This window comes from Neophocaena asiaeorientalis, unplaced genomic scaffold, assembly GCF_003031525.2.
Source record: "Neophocaena asiaeorientalis asiaeorientalis breed wild unplaced genomic scaffold, Neophocaena_asiaeorientalis_V1.1 scaffold256, whole genome shotgun sequence".
NCBI lineage: Eukaryota > Metazoa > Chordata > Mammalia > Artiodactyla > Phocoenidae > Neophocaena > Neophocaena asiaeorientalis.
This window is the reverse complement of record NW_020185324.1, coordinates 6,756,194-6,783,061: the sequence shown is the minus strand read 5'-3', so window position 1 is coordinate 6,783,061 and position 26,868 is coordinate 6,756,194. Positions and strand designations below refer to the sequence as shown.

The following is a 26,868-nucleotide window of genomic DNA, read 5'->3' as shown; positions in this document are numbered from 1 at the left end:
ATCTCAAGTATAAACTGCTTTATGAAGCCTTTCCCGACAACACTCCTCACCAACTACCAATGTCATTTTTTTAATGTTCTCCTCACTCTCACTCCATATCCGCAGTCAATCGTCATTCTTCCTGGATTCTGCGTTTGCAAATTCACCTATTTGCTAAAATTTATAACCCCAAAATCAATGATTGCAGCACTTGTAAGGTTATTCACAAACACGCATGGAGTGGTGAAATATGTGAATCACCCTACATGCATGTTCATCCAGCTGACGTCAAACAAGGCAATGATTTGCCTTCTTGTTTCAGCCTTCATACTGTAAACAAGTATCCTTTTTGCAGTCTATTTACTGTCAGTGTTTTTTACATTTTTTGTGCTTCTTTTTGGTGATTTAGCTGCTTAAACGAGCCCCCAAGCACAAGTTCCTAAATGCAAGAAAGCTATGATGTGCTTTCTGATGAAAATACATGTTACATAGCTTCATTCAGTTATCAGTTACATTGTTGGCATGAGTTCACTGTTTCTTTTTTTGTTTTTTTATAAATTTATTTTATTTATTTATTTATTTTTGGCTGTGTCAGGTCTTCATTTTGGTGCAGTTTCTCATTGCGGTGGCTTCTCTTGTTGCAGAGCACAGGCTCTAGGCATGTGGGCTTCAGTAATTGTGGCACGTGGGCTCAGCAGTTGTGGCTCCCGGGCTCTAGAGTGCAGGTTCAGTAGTTGTGACACACGGGCTTAGTTGCTTAGTTGCATGTGGGATCTTCCTGGACCAGGGCTCGAACCCATGTCCCCTATATTGGAAGGTGGATTCTTAACCACTGTGCCACCAGGGAAGCCCTAGTTCACTGTTAATGAATGAATAATTACATATTAAATAAGGTGTCTTTAAACAGAAGCACACATAACACAAGATCAATATATCACCTTGACAAGCATTGACAAGCATTGTGATCAAAGACACATAGGAATCTAACCTATATTTCCCCTAGGAGCAATGGTTCAGAATTCACTAATTCAGTATCCACAGTGACTTTATAGAACATAACTACCACAAATAATGAGAACTGACTGTACCTAAGCCCTTTTAATTAGATCATTCAGAAAAAGCCCCTACCTACCCCACCCCAGCCCATGGAAGCCATTCTCCTCCCTTCCCCTCAAGAATTTCTCCCACCTACAGCAGTGAGCCAGGCAGCCAATCCTGCAGACTACAACTGACCTGAGCTAGCTCAATCACTCCCCCAGGAACTCATAAGTGGGGAAGAGAGGAAGCCATGAGGGGCTGTGGCAGCCACTGGCTTCCTTGGGCATTAACAGAAAGGAGATGAGCAGAGAGAAGGGGAGGTGGGTGGGGAGAAAGAGAGAGAGAGATTGATTTGAGAGAGGAAAAAAGAAAGGGAAGAAACCAAGCCTGAGTCACCCAGGCATAATGTAAGTCATAAGGTAAATGCCTGAAGAGTCTGCATCTTCAAGAGACTGCAGGGTCTGGGTCTTCCCTGGTGGCGCAGTGGTTGAGAATCCGCCTGCCAATGCAGGGGACATGGGTTCGAGCCCTAGTCTGGGAAGATCCTACATGTCGTGGAGCAACTAAGCCCGTGCGCCACAACTACTGAGCCTGTGTGCTGCAACTACTGAAGCCCGCATGCCTAGAGCCTGTGCTCCGCAACAAGAGAAGCCACCACAATGGGAAGCCCGTGCACCACAACAAAGAGTAGCCCCTGCTCGTTGCAATTAGAGAAAGCCCGTGAGCAGCAACAAAGCCCCAACACAGCCAACAATAAATAAATTAAATTAATAAATCTATTTTTAAAAAAAGAGAGACTGCAGGGTCTGGAGACTTGAAATCTACATTGCAAAAGGCACTCCAGATATGATTTAAATTCTTCCAATAGGAAGACAGTTGAATTCAGAACTGGGCAGAGTGGGGAGAGAGGTGGAAACCCACAAGGCATCCTTTTTGTTGGAACAGATCTAGCATAGGTAGTCTGGATCTTTAACAGTTCTGGCGTGATTCCTGACCCCTGGATCACAACTTAGATAGTTAGTCCATGGAACAAACAAATGCAGCAGCAACTTCCTGCTCCCCAGATCTCAGCCAAGGTGCTACGATCCCATACCCTGATTCTTCAGTTTTCTATTTGTGGCAGAAATGGTAGTTCCCAAGGCAGGCCCACCAGCAATGGTGTTTTGGGAGATATCCCAGGAGATAGGTCCCTGGGGTCCCAGCCAAGAACCTTTTCTCCAACCTTCAACAACTCCAATATCAAATCTCTTTCTGGTTAAGTTAACCAGGGACGTGTCCACTGTCTGTAATCGAATCATGACTGATAGAATTATCAAATATAAACTAATAGTGGTGAGTAGAAAAGAAACCTGGTATACAAATGATCAGTTCCTTGTGTATCTTAATGAAATTAAGCCAAATTACTCAAAATTCATTTTGCAGTAATTGAGTAAAATTATTAACCGAGCCAGTTAACAAACTAGCCAGCCACTACAGCTACTTTCTCTTACTGGTCTAGCATAGTAGAAGCTATCAATAGCCTTTTGCTTAATCAATTCACCAAATACTAATGCAATGTCTGTGAAAAACCTCACTGCTGCCCACAACATAGGCGAGGCTAGTAGGCTACACCTATTGTGTCTAAGTATCAGCTGAAATACATGCTTAGCAATCAACAGTGCTTATTTCCAATCCAGTTTATGCAAACTGTGCCATTATGTGATGTGATTAAATATTATTTAAGTAAATGAAGTGTGAATACAAAAATGTTATTGTTTCTACAAAATTTAAGTTAAATATTTTGGAAAACTCCAGTATAGATAAGATGACTTAAAAAAAAAGGGGGGGGGGATGCCATGAAGTGTAGGAGCTGCAGTAGTAAAAGGTTAGGGGGTAAAGGGATTTGTAAAATCTAGAAGGATTCTGGCTCATATTATTTCAAGTGTCTAAACTCTCACTTTAAAAAAACAGAAACTGAGTGGTACATGCTATATTGGGAGCGTATTGCTTATGCAAAAGAGGAAATGCAAGACTCTAACCTTTACTCAAAGAAAAGGCTTTATCCTACAACAAAACGTAAGCAAATGAATGTATATTTATGTTTTAAGTAGAAATAAAATAATAGATGTATCTTTCTGATTTACATCTTTAAAATAAAAACTACTCAGGAACTTTTGGAAAAACTACTCTATGCCTTTATAATACAGGCATAAAAATAATGCAATGTCAACATTTGTCAAAATATCTCCTTATGGCTAAACAGAGCTATTTCCCTTGTCTGTTCCATAGTGCCAAGCCCTCCATCCCTGATTTAGGGGAAAATCAAATCAATAAGGGAACTTATCTTGAGTTAAAGAAAAACACAAAGCTCTGTGGGTTTACTCTTATACTTATGCTATTGTAAATAGTATTTCTTTAACTTTTGCTTTAGAAATAATTTGAAATTTACAGAAAAACTTCAGGAATAGAAAAATAAAAAACAAAAAAAGCCCTCTTACACTTAACCCAGATTCATCAAATTAGTATTTTACCCTATTTGCTTTATCAATTCGTGTTCTCTTTCTCTCCACATACTGACACATACATGTAATTTTTCTGAGCCATTTGAGTAAGTTGCATATATCGTGGCCCTTAACCCTAAAAACTTTAGTGTGTGTTTCCTAAGAATAGAGGTCTTCTCTTACACACAGACACAAGAGTTTTCAACTCCAATAAATTTAACATAGAGACAATACTGATATCTAATTTCTGTGTTCCAATTTTGTCAAGTGACCCAATAATATCCCTTATAGCATTTTTTTTTTCACTCCAGTAGGGAATTCAGTCTAGGATTAGATATTGCATGTAGCTGTCATTTCTCTTTAGTATTCTTAAAACTGGTACATTTCCAGAATCTATTTTTGTCTTCAATGACATTGTCATTTTTGAAGAATACAGTCACTTTTACATTTAAACACAAACATTTAAACAGAATATTTGTTTTAAATACATTTCTTATTTCAGTGTATTTTTTTCTTTTGTTGCTGGTATATTAAAATGTCATTAACTTTTTTTTTTTTTTGTCTGCGTTGGGTCTTCGTTGCTGCGTGCGGGCTTCTCATTGTGGTGGCTTCTCTTGTTGTGGAGCATGGGCTCTAGGCACGCGGGCTTCAGTAGTTGTGGCTCCTGGGCTCAAGAGCGCAGGCTCAGTAGTTGTCGCTCAGGCTTAGCTGCTCCACGGCATGTGGGATCTTCCCGGACCAGCGATCGAACCCATGTTCCCTGCATTGGCAGGCGGATTCTTAACCACTGCGCCACGAGGGAAGCCCCATAAAAATGTCATTAACTTTTAAATGATCTCATATCCAGCTACCTTGCTAATAATCTTGTTTCCAAAAATTTGTCTATAGATTATTTAATGATTCTATATTGATCATGTGAAAATCATCTGAGAATAGTAATTTTTTTGTTGTTTCCTTGACAATACTCATTCATTTTATTTCTCCTTCTAATCTTACTGACCTGGCTAGGGCATCCTAGTGCTAAAGAGGAGTGACAGTAGAATGTCTTATTATAAAGGGAATGCTTTTAATCTTTACTCTTCAGAATAATGTTTACTATGTATAGGTTCCCTTTAAAAGGTTAGAAAAGTTCTGTTCTATCCCTTTCTCTAGGCTTTTTGTTTTATTGGGAGGGGGCGGGGTTGGTTTGCTTTTAAAAGAATTTTATCAAATGCTTTTTCTATATCTATTAGGATGGGTTTTCTCCTTTACTATTGAGATTAAATATAATTTAAATGTTGAACCAACCTATATTTCTGGAATGCACCCAATCTGATGATAATGTATTGTCAGAGTTGCACACTGTGGAATTATTTGTGTTAATATTTCATTTAAGGTTTCCTATCCTATCTTCATAAGTGAGGCTAGTAATTTTCCTTATTCATATTGTCCTCATCTGGTGCTGGTATTAAGACTTGCTAACCTGGGACTTCCCTGATGGCACAGTGGTTAAGAATCTGCCTGCCAATGCAGGGGTTCGATCCCTGGTCCGGGAAGATCCCACAGGCCTTGGAGCAACTAAGTCCGTGCGCCACAACTACTGAGCCCACATGCTGCAACTACTGAAGCCCGCGCACCTAGAGCCTGTGCTCCGTGCCTGGAAGCCACCACAATAAGAAGCCTGCACACCGCAATGAAGAGCAGCCCCCACTCACCGCAACTAGAGAAAGCCTGCATGCAGCAAGCAAGACCCAACGCAGCCAAAAAAAAAAAAAAACACTTGCTAGCCTGAAAAAATGAGTTGGGAAGTGTTCCTGAAAAGAGGGAAATTTTGAGTTTGTGAGGGTTGAAATTAGGTATAATTTGAGTACTTTGTAGAACTAGCTTGCAAAACCATCTGAACCTGGTATTCTTTGTGGTAAGACATATAACTACAGAATAAAAACTCTCAGATGGTATATTTCTACAGCTTGAATACATTTCAGCATTTATATTTTTCTGGAAAACTGTCCATTCGAATGTATTAGCATAAGTTTTTCATGGTCTCACCTATAGTTTGGTATTCTTTTCAGTCCTAACACTGCTCTTGTCCAATTTTTTTTTCCAAGATGAGGATCTATAGCTCCCATCACTCTCAAAAATGTATCACATATGACCCCAAAAATAGTTAAGAACCACTGGACTAGATCATGGCCACAGAAGTGGTCTGAGCTGTGGTTCCATCTATACCCAGAGGTATAAGCACTTCATCTTTGTTAATGTTTAGTCTTGGTAACCTTTAAACTTAGGAAATTAAACAAGCTCAGTGTTCCTAAACACTAGTGGGCAGTGGTTCCGTCAGTTCACTAAAACACAGGAATGGAAGTGTTCTGATTTTTCATAAAGTTACACTTCTTCTTCTTGAAGAATGCTCTTTCTGCTTTGTTGGTGCTTTTTTGAACAGTAAGTTATAGTAAGTTTTCTTTTATAATTTTTACTTTAGAAAATTAAAAGTTGACAAGCCTATGTCAGTCCAGCTTATTTTTTCAAATCTGGGAACCAATAAACTAAATGATCTCTAAGATCCTTCATGAGCCCAGCATTACATGTGAGAGAGGAAAAAGAAGAGAGGGTGGAGGGATGAAAGGAATTGCTTATTTACATTAATAAAAATGGAGTAACTTACTCAAGTTGAAGTTCTTATTTACCTTCCTAGTTTCCGAGTTTTTAACTCTACAGACCCCCAACCTCTACCTAGATAGATGAAACTTCCAAAGGTAACATTCTCAACAAACCATTCTCTTAGTAAAAATGGCTTCCAATTGGAAGCCATTCAAGTGGAATCTGAAATGACATTGGCAAACCACTTTAATTTCCAATTCTTCAGCTTGACATTTAAGATAAGTAATCCCATTATTTTCCTCTAAAACACACAGATTTTCAGACCTTTCTAACTACCCCTCCTAAATCATTCATTCATTCAAATGACAACCCTCTCTTTCTATAGCTAAATAAGATTAATCAAAGAATTTGCCTGCTAAAATTATTTAACTTCAAGGACCTGGAGGCAATAAGGTGGAAAGAAAAAACTTTATCTTAGATAGGTAAAGATATGAGAGCAATCTCAAAAATGCTGAACACAAGCATTGACTATTGAAAGAGGCATGCCCACTACAGAAAAGTTAATGGAGGCAGACCACAAAGTCATCCTAAGATTCCTCCCATCAATCCCCAAATGTGTTACCAAGCAGAAGCAGAAGACTCTGCATTACTAACAGCAGAGGCAGCTAACATTCAAGAACTTAACATCAAGAGGTTAACAAACTCATTCAAGGTCACACAGCTTTGAAAAGATATTTTCAAATTTTGTTGTGGACAACTAAATGGGCAAGTAGGTGGAAAGGGAGGCTCAGGTGCTTGAAATGTGCTTCCATCTGGCTCTAGATGCAGAAGCCAAAAGTAAAAAGAATTCCTCCCAGGATAACTGCCTAACTCAACCAAAATCACATGGAAAACAACAGTAATAAAGATTGGCCAACTGGGCTTCCCTGGTGGCACAGTGGTTGAGAGTCCGCCTGCCGATGCAGGGGACACGGGTTCGTGCCCCGGTCCGGGAAGATCCCACATGCCGCGGAGCGGCTGGGCCCATGAGCCATGGCCGCTGAGCCTGCGCATCCGGAGCCTGTGCTCCGCAACGGGAGAGGCCACACAGTGAGAGGCCCACGTATCGCAAAAAAAAAAAAAAAAGATTGGCCAACTGACCAGAAATTCCTTCCCCTTTGTCAGATAGCAAAAATCCAGAAGAATGAGGAATCCTGGCAAAATTGACAAATACATGCAGTATGTACTTCAGAGTCAAACTCAAGGTACAAACATAAATGCTACAGGAGTTCCTGGGGAAAAGGCAAGACCACAGATGGCCACTGTGGGGGAAGGCATAAAGAAGAGGTGAGTTTGAAGTGGGTCTTAAGTAAATGGGATCAAAAAAGGGTGAGCTATCCTTCTATGGAGGATAGGGAGCACATAATAACAGTGCTAATATAGGAAAATTAACTCATTTAATCCTCCCAAGAGCCCAGCCCTACGAGGTAAGTAGTATTATTAACCTTATTCTGTAAGTGGGGAATTGGAAGCGCAGAGCGATGTTCTCAAACTTTTTGATCTCAGGTCTCCTTTATACTTTTAAAAATTATTGAGGAACCCAATAATAAGAGCTTGTATTTATGTGGGATATATATTTACTAAAACAGAGGAATTGTAAAATTATAAGTTAAAAGATAAATGTTAAATCCCCATATGTATGAAACTTTTAAGATAATTTAAAACTGTACATGGGTCAAAGGCAACAATGGTTCTACCAGAAGGGGAGGGGAGGGATTTTTATCCTGTTTGGAAAACTGGCATTGTGTGGAACCACTGCAGTCCTCTTTGTTTGTCACAACTGGAGGAGTGCTAGTGACACCTAGTGAGGGAGAGGCCAGGGATGCTGCTTAACAGCCCTACAATGCATAGGAAAAGCACCTACAACAAAATAATTATCCAGCCCTAAATGTCAATAGTGCGGAAGTTAAAAACCTTGCTCTAGGGACTTCCCTGGTGGCCCAGTGGCTAAGACTCCACACTCCCAATTCAGGGGGCCCAGGTCTGACCCCTGGTCAGGGAACTAGATCCCACATGCCACAACTAAGAGTTGCATGCCACAACTAAAAGATCCCGCATGCCAAAACGAAGATCTCACGTGCCGCAGTGAAAACTCAGCACAGCCAGCCAGCCAGCCAGGTAAATACATACATACATACATACATACAACCCTGCTCTACTGACATTCAGAAAGCAACTCCAATGTCTATCTACAGAAGAATCAATAAATAAATCAGAGTATATTCACCCAATGGAATATTATACAGCAGTGAAAGTTAACAAACCAAAGCTACTCCCAAAAATACGATGAACCTCAGAAAGTTAAGTCTTGGACTAGTCAAAGTACGTGTCCATTTACAAACCTAGAAGATAAAGTTTAATTTGTTTTTTAAGGATAAATGCATACAAGATACATCTTTTTTTTTTTTAAGCAAAGGAATACTGAACATAAAAATAAGGACAAGGTCGGGAATTCTCTGGCCGTCCAGTGGTTAGGACTCTGTGTTCTCACTGTCAAGGGCCTGGGTTCAATCCCTGGCCAGGGAACTAAAATCTTTTTTAGATTCCATATATATGTGTTAGCATACGGTATTTGTTTTTCTCTTTCTGACTTACTTCACTCTGTATGACAGACTCTAACAAAGTTTTATATCTGGATGAATTCATAGTACTGTACACCATGTCTTTCACATGCCTCAAGTATTACATAAAATCTTTTTTAAACGATGAGTCAATATAAGTAATGAATTCCTGAAAATACCTGGAAATTTTAAATATACTTTAAATTAATACCAAGAATTTTTTTTCCTTCTTTGCTGAAACTATTCTTTAATATAAAAAATCTACCAGTAATAAGCAAATAATCACTCCTAGTTTTTATTTTTGGTGACACGATATTTTTTTATATTAAAGGTACCAAAGCAAGACAGACCTGCAAGCCCAATGAACACCCCAACATAGGGCTTGAAACTGTTTTTTTAATTATATACTGTGGCATTATTTTAATTGAAAAAGCCTAGGGTTGGGTTATGTATTTGTATTCAAGCCCTTAAAAAGGAATTAATTTGCTTAGTTCTCCTTCCCTTAGCTTACTCTGTTACACAAACAATAACACAACTATAAATACCTATAAATGTATAGATTAAATGAACAATCAAGTGTGGCTCCTTTGGTGGAAGAACTTAAAATCATCAACTATAACATCAACAATAATTTTAGCATCAAAAGGTAATCTGGGGCTTCCCTGGTGACACAGTGGTTGAGAGTCCGCCTGTCGATGCTAGGGGACACGGGTTCGTGCCCTGGTCCAGGAAGATCCCACATGCCGCGGAGCGGCTGGGCCCGTGAGCCATGGCCGCTGAGCCTGCGCATCCGGAGCCTGTGCTCTGCAACGGGAGAGGCCACAACAGTGAGAGGCCCACGTACAGCAAAAAAAAAAAAAAAAAAAAAAAAAAAAGGTAATCTGTGTAGAAATTCATTTGCACACTAGAGAGACTTCCCTGGTGGTCCAGTGGGCAATGCAGGGGACCCAGGTTCAACCCCTGGTCAGGGAACTAGATCCCGCACGCATGCCACAACTAAGAGTCCGCATGCTGCAACTAAAGACTCTGTGTGCCGCAACTAAGACACAGCCCAGCCTAGAGAAATATTTTAAAAAAAAAAATCATTTGCACACTAGAATAAAATTCTTTTCTAGCTATGAGAACTATGCATCCTACTAATACCCTCTAATCTGGTAAGAAATCTTGTCACATAAATGTATCATAATGGCAAGGGGAAAGAAAGTTTACAAACAGCAGTAATTCAAAATAAGAGATCTCTTTATCTAGGAAATAGTTTGCAGTGTTTCATAAAAGCAAGTGATTTCTTACATTGCAATGCAGGAAAGTGTCATGACAGACCTTATGATTCAATTTGTCAAAGGTACAGAGAAGACAAAGAAAAGAAAAAAAATCAGTAAGTATAAATGTAGACATACTGCTAAATTCTCTTTTGGAAGAAAGTAAAAAATTAAATTTTCAGTGGAAAGGGATAAACAGCGATCACAAGACAGAGAAAGCATCACTGTGTCATTAAATCATCTTTTTAAGAATTTAGAAAATACTAATTTAAAATGACCAATGTTTTCTTTACTGTTGGACTCTACTTTCAAACCTACTATTTTTAACTTGAAGCCAAAAGTAATCTCTAATCTGCATACCAATAAAACGCTTAAACTTGGGAAAAAATGTTTTAAAAGTTATAAGAATAAAAATCATTTTTAAAACATGGAAACTTAACCTTCTGATTATGAGAGATTTGTGTCTGTCATGAAAAGGGCTAAAAAGGGAAATTCTGATCAATTTTCAATAAATGTGAATTAAGGAAAAAAACCTTAACTCTCTGTTAATTCCAATTTTGGGGAAAATTACATTAAAATTTGGGTCCGGACAGACCCCGAAAATTATGCAATGAATGCCAACTAATATTTCTGCTTGAATAGAAAAAAAGGATTGTTCTCCTATGACCAAGAAGAATTTAGAAACTTGATGCACTTTCTATTATTATGCAGCAGTGTGACAAGGACACACACAACAAAGAAGGCGATTTCAACAGTTTCCAAAACTTGTATTTCACATGATTGTGAGCTCTGACTAAAAGATTGCTGGGCTTGGACTGTATCGCTCGGAGTGCTTTGGGAGGAGGAGCCACTTCAGCGGAAGTGCGAGAGCTGCCGTGGACCCACAGCACCTGCTGCGGCTTCTTGGCTACCACCGGCCCGCGGCGCCCTCTGCAGGCGGGCTGGTCAACCAGCACTGCGCCGCCCACACAGCAGCTGGATCACGGAGCCGCATAGACACCCAGGGTGAAACTCGCATCGCCGCCAACCCTACAGTGAAGTCCGCGTAACTTTTACATCTGAGATTACCGAAACCATTTAGACCCATGAGAAAACTCACCGGAGGCCGTGTAAGTTACTCTTAGTTTAAAATATTAAAACGACAGCCAAATTTTGAACCACTTTGAGAACATATTTAAGTGCAATTTCATATGCAAACTTGGAAATTATATTCCTAACAATCCACAATCGCATAAGCCATATGCAGTGTCCGCTATACTTGACATGCGAACGCATCTAAAAATATTTTCAATGTCTACTAGATGAGTTTAATTTTCCTCAGGTTCACAAATATTAAACTAAATTATAATAAACACAAATACAATCATGATACAAAGGAAAAATCATAATCTGTTACCCAATGCTTCTTACTGATTATAAAATATGGTTTAATATACTAAAATATAAGGCCAAACCTTCATTAGTGTTCACAGAAATGAACTCTACCTGGGCTGCATTTGGTTTGTTTGACTCATAATTTTTCTTTGTTGTTAATAGCAAAACAAATGTCTCCATTTTCCTGGTCTCATGGAGGGAGGCCCAGTCCCGCTGCATAAACTCCCTCAACAGTGTGATACTGAGAACTATGCTGACTGACAACTCTTTAAATACCACTATCTTATTAAAATGAACCTTTTAAAGAAAAGAAAAAAAAAAAAAGACTTGCATTTGTTTGGTTCAGACCCAAACCCTAAATATAACTGACCTCTTTGCTCAACTCTCCTGCTACCACAAAAACAAACAAACCAAAGCCCACTAAATTAAGAATAAATCTACAGCACCAAGCCCAGATGGTTGCACAGAATTATGCTCAATTAAGAAATATAACCCAATGCTACTTAAGCTGCTCCTGAGCACAAGAAAAAAGAATAATAAGCTTTAAAATCCTTAAGAAGCAAGGCTAAAATGGGTAACAAAACTTGACAATTGGCCCAAGAAAACTGCAAAACAATTTTAAGAGTACTGATGACAATGCTTTTAAAAATGAGCAAGTGGGACTTCCCTGGTGGCAAAGTAGTTAAGAATCTGCCTGCCAATGCAGGGGACAGGAGTTCAAGCCCTGGTCCAGGAAGATCCCACATGCCACGGAGCAATTAAGCCCATGCACCACAACTACAGAGCCTGCACTCTAGAGCCTGTGACCCACAACTACTGAGCCCGCGTGCCAAGACTACTGAAGCCCATGCGCCTAGAGCCTGTGCTCTGCAACGAGAAGCCACCGCAATGAGAAGCCCGTGCACCACAACAAAGAGTAGCCCCCGCTCGCTGCAACTAGAGAAAGCCCACACACAGCAACGAAGACCCAACGCAGCCAAAAATAAAAATAAATAAACTTATAAAAAAAAATGAGCAAGCAAAATCCGAAAGCACATGAAAATAATAAACCATGACCAAAATGTTATTCCAGGAATACAAGAATTGTCCAGCAGTAGTACATGTGTTATACAATTCTTTGTGTATGTGTATTGAGTGTGTGTGTGTATATGGATAAGTATATCTGAACATATGCATATTCCCTAGCTCTGTTCACTGAGAGGGCATGGGAGCAACACCCCAATATCAATAAGCACCTAGATCTTGGCTTCTAAAAATTTGAGGTAGGGAACGTTCAAGATGAGCCTGAATCTCTCACTGTGCCTGAAAGGAAGGGAGTGCTCAGAGAATGATGGGACATGTCAAAAGGACAGAGAATTTACCCTGAAGGGTTCCCAGGGGCCAAACCTATGACAATTGAAGCATCAGTATAAATAATATTAACAAATTATAACTCCCTGAATAAAATAGGAAACCATAAATCCAAATTGACAAAAATAAATGAATACATTGAAAGCCTGATAAGGAACAAGATATGTACATAGTTTTATGAAACAAAAGAATAACTTTGGAGCAGAGAAGCATAGAAGATTCTGTCTTAATCAAGCAATCAAATCGAACATTACTAGTAACAGAACAAAATGAAGTTGTGTGCCACCTGATAAGATATAATTAAAATAGAGCATCACCTCTGTGATATTCCTGCCAAAGATGCCTCAAGAATATAATCATGAGGGAACATCAAACAAAAAGTAAGGGATTCTCTAAAATAACTGGCTTGTAATCTTCAAAGGTGTCAATATAATGAAAATCAAAGAAAGACTGAGGACGATTTGAGACAATGATGCTAACTTAAGAAACTTGGAAACAAGAAAATGCAATGCATCATTTGGACTGGACACTTTTGCTACAAAGATTGCTATAACAAATGGTGAAACGTAAAAGGTCTAAAGATTAGATGACAGTAATGTATCAATGTTATTTAACTTCTTGTTTTTAATGTATATTACTGTGGTTATGCAGGAAACTGTCTTTATAGGAAACACACACCCAAGTATTGACCAGTGATAGGGGCATAAAGGCAAATTTTTCAAGGAAATAAAATTCTTTGTACTATTAATGCAACTTTTCTAAAAGTCTGAGATTGTCCCAAAGTTAAAAAAGAAAATTATTTTTAAAATACAAAGGAATAAATTTAAGAAATGTACAAGATCTGTGTAAAGATATCTTTAAAATATCCTTTATAAGGACTTAAAAGAAGACTTAAATGGAAAGGCATACCACATTTGGGGGCAGGACAACTCAATATTCTAAAGATATTTCTCTACATTTCTCTATTAAGTTTATTTCCAAAGCTATAAATAGGTTTTTTATAACTTGACATATTTAGATATAATGAGGAAAAATAAACAAGAATAACCTGGAAAGCTCTAAAAATATATTATAAAGCTACAACAATTAAAATGTTGAGGTAATGGTACATATATAGATTGCTGTAATAGGAATCAAAATAACTTTCAGGGGGCTTCCCTGGTGGTGCAGTGGTTGAGAGTCCGCCTGCTGATGCGGGGGACACGGGTTCGTGCCCCGGTCCAGGAGGATCCCACGTGCCGCGGAGCGGCTGGGCCTGTGGGCCATGGCTGCTGGGCCTGCGCGTCCGGGGCCTGTGCTCCGCAACGGGAGAGGCCGCAGCGGTGAGAGGCCCGTGTACCGCAAAAAAAATAAAAATAAAAAAAAGAACTTTCAATACTGTACTGGTTAAATAAATTATCATACACATACAACGCAATACTGTGTAATCATTTTTAAAAAAGAAGCTCTAGGGACTTCCCTGGTGGCCCAGCGGTTAAGAACCTGTGCTTCCACTGCAGGGGGCATGGGTTCGATCCCTGGTCAGGGAACTAAGATCCCGCATGCCATGTGGTACAGCCCAAAAAAAAAAAAAAAAAGCTCTATATTTATATTTTAAAAATCTCATCCAAGGGGGTGGGAAAAGGGGAAATTAGATGAAAGCAGTCAAAAGGTACAAGTTTTCATTTATAATACTAGGGATATAACATACAACATGATAAACATAATTAACACTGCTGTACGTTATATGTGAAAGTTGATAAGGGAGTAAACCCTAAGAGTCTCATCACAGGGAAAATTTTTTTTCTATTTCTTTAGTGTTGTATCTATATGAGATGATGGATGCTCACTAAACCTACTGTTGTAATCATTTCATGATGTATGTAAGCCAAATCATTATGTTGTACACCTTAAACTTATACAATGCTGTATGTCATTTATACCTCAATAAAACTGAGGGGAGGAGGGGAAGGTCACATGCAAGTCACAGTTAAATGAAAAAAAAATATTCAAAGCAGTAAGTATAGGTACTACCATTTGTGTAAAAAATGCATACATATGCATATACACACATATGCTTGTACAAGATATCTTATAAAGAATATATAGACTATGTCTGGAAAGCCCCAAAAGAAACAGTTTTCACAATGGTTAACTAATAAGAGGAAATGCCTATCTGATGGCGAAAGGTAAGAATATGTACTTTTTACCCATTTACACCTTCTCAGTTTTATACCTTGTTGTATACCTTGCACTGCCTACTTAAAATAATACTTCTTTAACATATATGTACATAAATAATAAAATAAAATTTTAAAAATAAACAAAAATAAATAAAATTATCAAAAAGGAATGAAAAATGAATTTCCCTATCTCAGGGCTAGATTCTTCCTGCCAATGAAAGCTGCCTGAATGTTGTAGACTGAGAGTTCTCAGTAAAGTGTCCAAATTTTAGGCGAGGGTTCCTTTTGAAAATTAAATAAAAACAAAATGGATGAGATAAGCTACCAGCAAAAATAAATAAATAAATAAGCCTCATCAGTACCATCAGTCTCCCACTCAGAGGGACGCCCGTGACCTTGCTGAGTATTTGATGGACTCCCAAAACAGAACCAAAGCAACAAGACTGATTTTCAATCAGAGAAACAAAGTGATGTCCTCAGGACTAGAATTTAAACAAATGTCCAGCGCAAAAAAAGAGTTAAAAGGTGGAGATAAAGAAAGAGCCAAAGTGAAGAAATGTGTCTTCTTTAACCTCCTTCAACAGAAAAAACGTACCTGCAGGAAGAATGTCCTAATGAACAGAAGTGAGTACTTCTAAGAGTCAAGAGAAGCCCAGCAGGTGAAAAATACCCCAGTTTAGATTACTCCTCAATGCTACCATCTCCATCTGTGGGACCTGCCTGTCACCAAATAATGTGTACTTTCCCAGGGACCAGACTTTCTAGAAAGAGCCCTGAGGAACAAACATGTATGCCTTGGGTCTGAGTTCTGGTTCTTCCTGTGAGTTTGATTAGGGAGTGACACTGAGGACCTTGGTCCTCCAATGCCTGACATACTCTGGATCACTGAGAAAAGTTCAGATTTCTGAACCTGCAATGCTGAAAATGAGAACAAGAATACGTAATCCCCCAAAAGTGCTGTCACTGTCACACACACACTCCAAAAGGTCCTATCTGGCCAACTGTCCTTATTTTGACATTTCTCTCTAATTTCAAACTTTTTCCATTCCTTCTCTAGTAAATAGTAAATCAATACTTAGAATATATATTTTGTACAGTTATCAAATATATTTTCAAATATTTAATTTAATCTACTAAGGCCTGAGTGTTAAACACCTAAATAATTTTAAATACAGCTTTGGGAAATTTTACTGATGATTACACATTACAAACTGTTACTATATGTTTCCTTCAATTTGGTTTCTAAGTCCCACTATAACTAGACATTTTCCAAATTTAACAGAAAGGTATCACCTGTATACATCCTAGTTCATCCCAAACCCTCTCCATCCCTTCAACTCACGCCAGACTGCAGGGTTTAATAAGGGCTATTAGGACTTTCTAAATTATCAACCATAAGTGAATATTCATTATCAACATGCTTGAGCATGCCAGGGAGAGATTTCAGCAAAATATAAGATAAAAAACAAGGCTTAGTAAACTTTGATAACTTAGAAAAGGAAAAATATGCAGGCTAGGAGCAGATACATAGAACACTGGGCAGTGCAAGATTACATATCATGAAGGTAGAATGTAAGTCCTGCTTGGACAGAGGTTCCCAAAACACAGTCACTAGAAACCTGGCCTCTAACCACCATTTTAAAGTGTATCTTTTTAAAAATTTTATTTATTTATTTGGCTCCATTGGGTCTTTGTTGCTGCACGCGGGCTTTCTCTAGTTGTGGCAAGCGAGGGCTACTCCTCGTTGCATTGCGCGGGCTTCTCATTTCAGTGGCTTCTCTTGTTGTGGAGCACGGGCTCTGTGGCATGTGGGCTTCAGTAGGTGTGGTGCGCGGGCTCAGTAGTTGTGGCTTGCGGGTTCTAGAGCGCAGGCTCAGCAGCTGTAGCACACGGTTTTAGCTGCTCCGCGGTATGTGGGATCCTCCCAGACCAGGGCTCGAACCTGTGTCCCCTGCATTGGCAGGCGGATTCTTAACCACTGCACCACCAGGGAAGTCCCTAACCACCACTTTTAGAAAGGTGTTATTTTTCCTATTTGCAAATACGTGGTAATGTATAGGAAATTTTTTTCAACTGAGCCTTTCTTACTATAAATATAATAATGTTCATTCTCAAAAAAAAATTTTTTTAATGAAGGGAAATCAAAATTACCAGTAATCCCACCACCAAGTTAACATTCCGGTGTATTTTTTCTAGACATATACACATTTATAAACATGTTTAAACACAACTAGGATCATACAATGTATACAATTTTGTTCATTGCTTTTTTTCATTAAACAAAGAAGGTTTGGAATTACCTAATGTTTTTAAATATTCTTCCAAGTTAGTAATAGCAGAGCATAGAGTTCACTTAAAATAGACCCTGTGCTAGACACTTAGGTTATTTCTAATAATTTAGTTAGCAAAATATATAAGAGATCAATATTTCACGGTGGGGCTAAACAGCACCAAGCTTTTTCCTCACAGGAGTTCTGGTAAGTGAACAAATGAGAACCACAGCCCTAAGGATAAGCTCTAGTGATACGCTGAACGTGACACTCATGCCCGGCCAGGCTCCTTAATTCATACCTTCACAAATACTTACTGGTTTGCCTTGATCCCCTTGTTTTCATTTCTGGAATTGTTTGATTTGTAATAAATTGAGAAAATAAAATTGATGAGCAGCCAGCCTTAAAACACACCTGTAATGAGCTCAAGGAAGCAGGGTGGAAGAGTGCTATTAGTGGCCCCAGAGAAACCTGGAAGAGAAGACCTAAAACGAGTCAGGTTTAGATTTTTCTCAACCTGACCTTAAGCAACCCTCCTTTGAGATCAGGCCAGAACTTCTAAGAATAACTAGCTTTTGGCAACAGCTAATTCTTTAAACGTGTGAGGGGGGTTGGAAGGTGATATTTAAAGCTATACTTATACTTCCCATCAGATAAGACTAAGAAAATAGTAATTGTGTTTCAAAAGGGGGGAAGGGGCTAATGGATTGCCTTAGACCTCTGCTATTCAAACTGCCTTCAGCAGTCTTACCTGATTTAGTGGGTTATATCAATATTTTTATAATATGTTATACAGTATCAGAGTACAGACAATATCAGAGTACAGAACAGGTGGCAAACTATTGTTTTGTGAAATTTTTGTTTCAGTTTTATAGTGTGTGTGTGTGTGTGTGTGTGTGTGTGTGTGTGTTTGTGTGTGTGTGTGTGGTCCGGATGGGTAAAAGGTACTTCCTACCGTGTGCCTGATTTTAATTTTTTAATTTCCTTAATTTTTTCATATATGTAAATGTCATTAATTTGTATAACAAAGGTTTACTGAGCACCTATACTATAGTGCTGGTGAGACAGCAGTGTGCTGCTGTGATGTAAGTGAATAATAGTTGATCCCTGCTGTTGTAGAATTCTTTCAGTTTAGAAACGAATTATCACATAATCACATAAATATAAGATTATAAACTGCTAAGTGTTATGGAAGAAAATGTTTAGTAAATTAGGATCGGTTATCATTAGGGAAGCTGATTTAGATTGGGGAAAAGGTAGGGGTGACAGGTCAGGATTGTCTGAGAAACTGCATTCAAGCAGAGACCAGAAAGATGTACTTGGAAAGGAAGAGAGTGGGAAGGAAAATCTGCCTGGCAGAAAATGGCAATTTCAGCAAGGGTCTGTCAGGTCTGGGGAAATGAAAAGCCACTGGGCAGCTTCCCCGGTGGCATAGTGGTTAAGAATCTGCCTGTCAATGCAGGGGACACGGGTTCAAGCCCTGGTGCGGGAAGATCCCACATGCCGCGGAGCAACTAAGCCCATGCGCCACAACTACTGAGCCTGTGTGCGCACCTAGTGCCCGTGCTCCGCAACAAGGGAAGCCACCTTAATGAGAAGCCCGCTCACCACAGCGAAGAGCAGCCCCCGCTCGCCGCAACTAGAGAAAGCCCATGCAGCAACAAAGACCCAACGCAGCCATAAATAAATAAATAAATTTATTTAATTAAAAAAAAAGAAAAGCCACTGGGCAGAAAGGTAGAACCATCTATTGATAAATAAGGTTTAGTGGGGGAGCTTGGGATAGGAAGAGATAATGCAGGACTTTTAAATGTCCCGAGGGCCATTAGAATGATCAATTTGCATTTTAAGAGATCACTGAGTAGAGAAGAGATATCAAGGGGGGTAGAGTAGATACAGAGGTGGTACCAGGTGGAGACTAGAAGACTGATCTGATTCATATTTAGGAAGCAGAAGTGACAGGTTTGGTGATGGTACAAATGCGAGGGCTGAAGAGCCATGAGGTGTCTGGGATAACCCTCAGGTTTCCCAAGTTAACAAAGAAATGGAGTGAGATACAAGAAAAACTCAGAGGAGCAGAGCGGAGAGGAAAGATCACAGTTTCGCCTGTTATGGTTAACGGGTAGAGATGCCAAATTAATAACTAAAACTGAATGGAAATATAAAACAGTCATCACCAAAACGATTTTGATTATACATTATTCTGCTCCTTAAATATTTACCCACAGTAATGTATAATACAAACCCAGAAGAATCTAGAATTTTAAAGTCTCACAGAAACAGACTCACAGCCTTAGAAAAACAAACTTATGATTACCAAAGGGGAAAAGTTGGGAGGGGGGATAAATTAGGATAAATCAGAGGTTGGGATTAACATGCACACACAACTATATATCAAACAGATAATCAACAAGGACCTCCTGTAGAGCACAGAGAACTGTACTGAATACTCTGTAATAAACTCTATGGGGAAAAAAAATCTGAAAAAAAAAAGGTATATGTGTAACTGAGTCACTTTGCTGTACACCTGAAACTAATACAACATTGTAAATCAACTATACTCCAATATAAAATAAAAATTAACTTAAAAAAATTTTTTAGTCTGTATGGAGCAGCAATTCATAAATACCACAGCAGCTGAAGCCACTGTGTATCTGAAAATACAGAGCAAGAGCAACGGTGTAACTAAACAGTCACATTCAAAGCAATCCTCTTTTATGAAACAGTAAGGAATCACTTGTCTATTGTGTTCACAATATGCTCCACATCTAACACAGCACATGGCACATAGGTGGTGTTATCTATTGAAGACAAGTACCCACTACTAGGCAGAATAAACCACAGCAAAAATAAAACAAATGGCGCAAATAACAAGCAATTCTGCAAGGAAAAACTGTACTATGAAACATACAAATGTATAAATAAGGACATTTCTCAGAGAAAAAAAGGGAAATGAGTTATTTAGCACAAATTCATTTCTCATACCCAAATAGATGCTATGTTCTGGTCCCTAAGAATCAGCTTAATTTCAAGCTTCTAGGGAAGACCACCCCAGGCAACCTCACTGATCCCTAGAAGTCCCTACATATGAGAAAGAACAGAAATGTAATAAAAGCTTGATGTTGAAAAGCTATAGTAAAATCTCATCTAGGTTATTAAAACAAAACAAAAAAGGTTAAAAATGGCAATTACTAATGATATTTTTTCCTCTAAAGTCTCCTGTTGCCAGATTTTCTAACAAACATGGATTTTAACTGGTTTTTTCTCCTGCTCACAAAGGTCACACTGATACATAGGAGAAAAATCCAAAGATGCACATAAACACGAAGGAGACAAATGAACCATACTCCCATTGCCCAGAAGTAACCACTTGCAGTATTTCATGTGGAGCTTTTTCTGTGCATACATGGGGATGGAAAGTAAAGAGTGATACACAGCTAGACTTAAGTCTATAAATGAGATTACAGAACACTGCTATGGCAAGTATATAGGACTGAGGAAAGACTAACCTAAAGTGACAACTGAGCTGAGCTATCTGAAGGATGAGATGGAATTAACCAGACAAAGAAGCACAGGCTGCTAGGCAGAGAGAACAAGAATGTGTGCTGGGTACCGAACCCCACCAAGCCAGGCAAGTGGGGAGAGGGAGGAGACTGGCTGAGCAAAGCCTTGTTGAGAGGACTCAGGGAAAGAATGAGGTGAGGCCACTGAAGGAGAAACAAGGTAGATAGACTCCTCAAAGGGAAAGTCCCAATTGCTTAGGTGGGAAAAGGATTAGGCCCTACAAGTGTGGACTTAGATGATCAGCATCTTCTCCCAAAGGGTGTAAAGAGTAGGGGCACAGGGGAATCTTTGGGGAGGGGAGGGGGGGGTGAAGCTGCAGGGAGAAAAAGATAAAAATCCGGTATTTTAAATTTATATTTTAGGCTCCATAAAGCCTTCTAGATTGATAAGGATAAAGAAAATGTAGTGACTTTAACTATGGTACAACTCCCAAGAAATTCATATTAGAAATGAAGGTAGGGAGAGAAGCATTAACTATTCATAGTACAAAAAAGAAAATATAAATTTTAAAAGACTGAAAGACCTGCATTAGACACTGAGTTTAATGACAGCATGGAACGTACCTGTTTTATCATCATATCTCTAATAAACATACAGCAAATAAATCAATATCAAGGGAATAATCATTATGAGTATTACGTACGAAAAAAGACTGGGCTAACAGAAAGGGACGATCTTAATGACATCCAGACAAGAAAAACACAACACTACACTCAGGACAAAGCCACACACAGAGAATTCTGCCTCTAAGAAGTGGTCTTGGTAGTGAAGCAGGAAAGAGTCAATAGACCCCTCAAAGGGGCCTATCAATACTACTATCCCTACCTGCTCATTCACTCATTCAAGAGAAAATGTTTAATCCAGAAATGCCACTACTAGGTATATACGCAAGAGTTAAAAAAAAAAAAATACATACAAAAACTAGTTCATGAATGTTCACAGCAGCATCACTCATGACAGCCAAAATGTACAAACAACCCAAACGCCCACCAACAAACACATAAAATGTGATATATCCATACAGTGGAATATTATTCAGCCATAAAAATGAATAAAGTACTGAAATATGCTATATATAACATGGATGAACTCTGAAAATATTATGCTAAGTGAAAAAACTCTAGCCACAAAAGACCAAGTATTATATAAGTACATTTATATGGAAAGTCCAGAACAGGCAAGTCTACTGAGACAGAAAGCAGATTAGTCCTTGTCTGGGGCTGGGGTGAAGACTGGATTTGGAAGAAATGGACAGTAACTGCTAATGGGAAAGTATTTCTTTTTGAGGTGATAAAATTGTGCTAAAATTGATTGTGCTGATGGTTGCACAATTCTATACATATACTAAATACCATGAAAAAAAATCCACTTTAAATAGGTGGATTTTATGGTATGTGAATTATATCTCAATAAAGCTGTTATTAAGAAAGAGGGTATTTTGAGCACTGGGGCGCTATGGTAAACTGCTGGAAATAGAACAAAGAAGACATACACACACACTCAAAACCTGTCAGAGCTCTAACATTCTAGTAGAGGAGAAAAGGCAATCAACAGGCAATTAGAAAACGATGCAAAGAGCAAAGAATTCAGACTGTACCCCAGCGGCACCTAACCTAGCCCTGTATGATTACGATGTCTAGAAGAGAACTCAGTATACCAGATTTTCGTCCTTAAATTGAAATTTAAGTCTAAGAATCTCTTTTACAATTAAGTACCTGTTCAGCCTCTTAAAATCTGCATTCTTACTGAATGTTAACAGATTCTTCTTTTAAGCATTTGTGCACATGCAATGTTTAAAATGTTTTTAACTTTACAGAAGCAACAGATTAGTCTGTTAATAAAATGAAACAAGTCTCCGATTTAAATTGTATTGCCAAGTTCGTAGGGTGCTGTAAAGATTATGTGCTAACTTTTCATAAGACCTTAAATTGGAAGAAAGAGGGCCTAAAAGACCCGAACCGTGTGACACATTCCAAAACAAAGCCTGGGAGTTGGGAGGGGACCCGCAAGGTAGGAGAACTAGACTAATGATCATAAAGAACTGAGTGCTACAAAGTAAAAATGGACCTTTAATATTTAAAGCCACTAATTTTCAAACACGACACTTCGAAATTAGAATATTAGTAACCGTTGCCATAGAAACAGTGACGCTGAGTTTCCCGAGATTAAAAATAAAAAATACTGCAAATTCAAGTGGGTGAAATAGGGCAAAGTTTGGTCCGAACGTAGGTGAACCGAGCCTACCAAAAAACTTCCACAAGGGTTAAGAGTGGACCGACTGCAACTTTTAACCTACACTTCCGAAGCAGCGCTTGATAAATCACCCTGCAGGGTAATTTACCAACTACTAAAAAAAAAAAAAGTTTGCCCTCTCTTCTCCAGGGGGAGGAACCACACAAAAACGCTCCCTGGCATTCGCCCACAACCAAAACCAGACCGTGCAGACGTGCGTGGTTGCAGCTCAAGGGGAGACTGGCTCCGAGTTCACCCGGAAAGCATCCGAATCGAGCCCTGCTGGTTTCATTGGCTGAGCCCCGAGGAAAACCCCAAGCTCGAGCCCGGAGCCCCAGCCTGCCTGGCTCCTTTCTTCACATTCCCACCCCCCGCCACGTCCTATGCCTGGCATTCCACGCGACCCGATCCAACTCATATTTATTAAGCACCCACTGTCTACACCGCATCGTGGCTAGAGGCACTGCAGGAAGAAATGGCCCCACGCCGGAAAAACCAAAAGGATAGCCACAGGGGCTAAGGACGGACCCGAGAGAGGAGCTGGCTACCTACGGTGGGGTAGTCTGGAGAGGAGCCCTCACCCTCACCCCGCGGGTCATAAGAGTCCCAGGGAAGAGATAGCCCCGAGGGGCGCACCAGGCCCGGCCTCCGCGGAGTCCACCGCAGACCGGGCTGGGAGGGGAAAGGTAAGGAGTAGGCATCCCCGGACCACCCGCGCGCCCCTTCCAAGGAGCGCGACCCTGACTCCGGCCCCCGGGAGAACGGCGAGCCTGGGGACCGAACCCCCGGAGGGCCGGAGCGGGCTGTCACTGGCTCCCGCCTCCCACCCCAAGACCATGGCCGGCCGCTCTCTCGCCAGCGTGACAGTCGCGGCGGCCGCGGACCTAGCGTCTCTGGCCCGGCGTCTCCGCTCCGCCGGACGCCGGCACCCCCTGCTGCCCCGCGCAGAGCGGGGCAGTGCCAGGAAGACCGCCCGGGCCCCTCCCCCCACCGTCCCCATCCCCCGGACTCCGGAAAAGCGGTTACCTGGCGCGCGAGCGGGGGAGAGGACACGACCCAGAAGAGGAAGGTGAGAAGGCAAACGGTGGCCTCCGGCCCAGGGAGATTCGGGAAATTTGGGAGACTTGTTCCGCACTGGGTGACAGCTGTTCGCTGCGCACGCGCACCCGGACCCAGTCGCCCGATGACTCCGCCGCTCCTCACCCTCCCGTCGAGGGGCAGGGAGACAGCGGCAAAGGCGCGCGCACAGCGCCAGCCGGCTCTCCCTGCGCGAGGGCGCGCGCGCCGTCACGTGACCGCGGGGCCCGGCACTTAGTGGGTCACGTGAACTTCCAAACAGCTTAAAGGTGCCAGGCACCTTCTTGCTTTGGGGTTAATCTTACGCACTGTTTTTAGCTTAGGCTCCCGCCGCGCTTCGTGTTTTCTGGAGACGGACATGTCCCCTTTTGCCCAGAACGGGAAGACACTTGAGCAGAAGGAAGGAACAGGTGCACAGAACCTTGCCTGGAAGCGCCTACCGGGTTCTCTCAGGGCTGGACCTGATGGAGTCCACGCGCCACACGTCGCCCTGGGTTCCGACGCGGGCCTATGGCGGCCTCCGGAACGCGAACGTCAGAGTGGCGTTGCCCTGGGTGCGGCCTCGGAATGCCCAGCCGAGCCTGGCTAGGATGTCGCTGCTCGCTGCTGGGCAGCAATGACAGCGTCATACGGCCGGGGCTCCTGAGCCTCCAGACCGAAATGGGAGATCCCGAGTGAGCGAAGGGTGTGTGCCTGCCAACCCTTTAACAAGTAACTCAAGCGAGAAGCTGTGTTGTTAGCCGAGGGGAGAGAAACTGTCCTGTACTGCAGTCACCTACGCGGAACAAGTTCCGCCCCGCGCAGGTGTGCTCTTGAGTCCCGAGGCGACCCCAATAGGAATTCGGACTGGGGGGGTTTCTCAAAAACTTGGGGTGACAGCACTATGGCCTGAATTGTAGTAACAGGAAGTGCAGGTACCTCCGGACCCCTCAGAACGTACTTAAATTAGCTTGTTACAACTTGTTATTTCTGCGCTGTACCTCTGTCTTCCAAGGTGTCAAAAAGAACCACACAGACCTTACTTAACTAAGGTCTTTGTACTACCAAAGACAGATGGCTGAGCACCAGGTGTTTTGCAAAGCTGAACAATTTTTTTAACTTCCTGTAGAGTTCCCAGCTGGGTCCTTTGTGACGTTTCCCCTAACGTCTTCTCGGCGAAGAAAGATTGGGCAGAACCTTACACTTCTGAGCACACTCGGGCTGTCTCATATGCTGAGTTTTCTACTACAATCCACTGATTTCTGTTTTTTTAAATATCTAAACAGGTCCACTTACCGCACCCTGGGAGTCTTTTCTCCCTGGAAGGAGCATTGCGAGGACAGATGAAATATGGGTGATTAAGTAAAGCTAATGGAATTATTGGGTCACCACATTTCATAAGTCATTAAATTAGAAATATTACCCACATAGGTACACGATTGAACTTACCGAATATGTAAACTAAACTGGGACTTTTACAAATGTGTATACTATGAGGATCCCAACCCTCCTTACAAGTCAATCGGATATGCTAAAACAATAAACGTATAACAACATTCATTTAGGGCTTACTGTGAACTTGACACTGTTTTAAGAGCCTCACATATATTAACGAAATTAATCCTTATAATCATTCAATGAATAGGTATGATTATTACTTCCTTGTTACAGATATGAAAACCGAAGTATTGAGATTAAGAAATATGTCAACTACTGAGAATCCGCCTGCCGATGCAGGGGACACGGGTTCGTGCCCCGGTCCGGGAAGATCCCACATGCCGCGGAGCGGCTGGGCCAGTGAGCCATGGCCGCTGAGTCTGTGGGTCCGGAACCTGTGCTCCGCAACGGGAGAGGGCACAACAGTGAGAGGCCCGCATACCGCAAAAAAAGAAAAAAAAAAACAAACAAAAAAAGAAATATGTCAACTACTAAACACCAGGGTCCTTGGAAGCCATATGCTGTATTAGACGAGGAACCTAGTACAGCAAAGCTAAAAGTCTGGAAACCTGAATTCCAGTCCACTCACAATTTGTAGACACATAATATTGCACAAATAACGTTTGTCGAACACAGTAAATCGAGTCTCAGTTTTTTAATCTGAAAAATGAGGGTGACATATCAGGTTTGCTGACTTTGAGCATTTTTGAACATTAAAGAAGATACTGTACAATGTCAAAACACTTCAAAAGCTGTAAAGCACTGTGTGAATCTATTAAGCACTTCACAGTTTTGGAAATTGAAGTGAGCCTATTAGAAATTCAACTGGATTCATGTCACAGAAAATGTTGTGTCCCTAATGTATTTAAATCTCTCTGTTGTAAATTACAATGAAAATTAACATTTTAGCCATGTAGTAAATTATTTATGTCCAATTAAAAATGCCAGTTGTAATAAGATGGAGGCTGTATAATGGATACATAGATTTTCCTTGAAGCTTATGTTACGTGAACTACTGTTCACCTCAGAGACAATACTTATAAATTTCTTAAGATATGTATAATGCAGCAAATTGATAAATTGATACACTACTAAATAATATAGTCTAATTTTGAATATATTGAAGTCCATTAGACTTTTGCAAATATAAAGAAATAATAGTAATACTCATTAATGTTTCCATTTATCATTATCACATATGTATGTTACTTCTACAGGTATAATACAAACCAACCAATAACTAGATGTTTAGATGATTTTTTTAAAGTGTCATAGTTAATATGATAGTGAGTACCTAATAAAATTAGAAATCTTGGTACCTGTTCTCTGTGTCCTGTGTTCTGAAGTTCAGATCAATTTATCTCTTACCTGAATTATTACAAAAGTCTCCTAATGATCTCCCTACCTCCAATGCATTCTCCACTCACCCCCTCCCCCTCCAACTCATCTTCTGTACTGCAAGTCAGAATTACCCTCCTAAAATAAAA

The 26,868-nt window shown here is 40.4% G+C and overlaps 1 protein-coding gene across 3 annotated transcripts in view; it reads right to left on the bottom strand.

The window, feature by feature from the left end:
• Window positions 1–24,340, bottom strand: part of KDM4C (lysine demethylase 4C) — a 400,986-nt gene extending 376,646 nt beyond the window's left edge. Inside the window, exon 1 of one of the 3 annotated variants that reach the window (XM_024734254.1) lies at window positions 23,915–24,340. The gene's annotated coding sequence lies outside the window, so the exon portion shown is untranslated. The remainder of the gene's footprint in view (window positions 1–23,914) is intronic. The other 2 variants (XM_024734252.1, XM_024734253.1) reach the window with 2 other exon arrangements.
• Between the last annotated feature and the right edge of the window lie 2,528 nt (window positions 24,341–26,868).